Genomic DNA, 1,571 nt, shown 5'->3' on the forward strand with positions numbered 1-1,571 from the left:
GAATGCTTTCTGAATATGTGTCCTTGGGCAAAGGCTACCTTTCCTTTGCAAAGAAGCCTGGGTCTCAGAGGTTTAGGGACCTCTCTAGGGGTCAGTTCTATAGCATTGCCCTGTGATTAGCTCAAACTGTCATAAAAGCAAAGAAAAGCAAGTGCTAAAAGTGAATGAGGGCAGCATTTATCTATTAATGCCTTCTCCAAACACAAAGCCTAGCAAAAAAAAAAAGCTCTTTCATCCATTGCCCTTATATTCCAGCTAGCCATGTGTCTATCTGGTAAGTTTTTCCTCGTGAATTGGAAGCTACGTATGGTTGAAGGTTTCTACTTGTGGTAAAATTTAAGAGGAAAGGACAGAGAGTCAGAAGATCTTAATCCTGTATTTCTCAGTAACAAACTGTCTTTTGGCATGCTATCTACCTGCTCTGGACCCAGGTTTCTTTATGAGCAAAATGAGATATGAACTAGATTCATGTCATGTGTAGATGCAAGGTAATCTAGTATCATCTTCTTAATTGCATGTGAAGAAAACTGAGCAGTCACACCTCAGTTAATTAGTGGCAAGGATGAGATAAAAGTTTTCAGGCTCATTTTCCCATTTTTACCTACAAAGTAGTTCTAATATCACTTGGTTTGTAATACGAAGGAAATAATCTGCAGTTTGGAAAAGTTCTGTGTGTGTGTGTGTGTGTGCGCACACAAGCATAGTTTAAGCAGCAAAGCACATGAAGTGTAGAAGGCAGGTCCAAGATAGGAGCATCCAGCTGGCTTGCATAGCTTTGGTATATGATACATAGCCATAAAGATGATCGCTCATATGCCGTATGTTGAAATGCAGTCTTCTCTGATTTAAAGGTATTAAAATCTTATATTGTAGTCTCAGTTTTCTACATTTTATTTTCCTTCCATTAAATAACTCTACTTCCATTCTTCTCTTCCACTTAAAGACTGGGAATGATCAGTTTCTGATCTGAGTACCATAGAAAGAAAGTTTCACAAAATGTGCACTTTTATTCTCACCGAAGATACTTTTAACTTAACCTTTTATATATATATATGTGTATATATATATGTTGTTGTTATGTGCTGTTGAGTCAGCCCTGACTCATAGAGACCCCTCCTTGGGTTGCCGAGGCTGGATCACTACGGAAGTAGGATTGCCCAACCTTCCTTATATATATATATATTCCTGTTAATGATTTTCCTGTGTATCCACTAAGCATTTAAAAAAGTATAAAATAAACCATCAATTAACAGTCAAAAATAATTTAAATAAGTGATAATTATTAAATCCAACAAGGCACGTACCTGATGAGGAAGTCTCTTTTCCCTTGTGATAGTAATCATTCGTTCCTTATGTGTATGCCCAACATATGATTCAGAACTATGAACCTCACTCACCTTTAGAAAACTGTTTTATCAATTTGTTCTTCAGGAAGTTTCCTCATTTTTGTGTTTTTGTTTTCCATCCTCTGAAAGGCAGTAATTGCTTCTGCCTTCACAGAGATACTCCACAGGTTCTTGCAAACATTAGCTATTATAGATCAGGTGCTCACTCCATTCCATGCTTTATGG

This window comes from Orycteropus afer, unplaced genomic scaffold, assembly GCF_000298275.1.
Source record: "Orycteropus afer afer isolate SDZICR_OR568_19922 unplaced genomic scaffold, OryAfe1.0 scaffold01387, whole genome shotgun sequence".
Lineage (NCBI taxonomy): Eukaryota > Metazoa > Chordata > Mammalia > Tubulidentata > Orycteropodidae > Orycteropus > Orycteropus afer.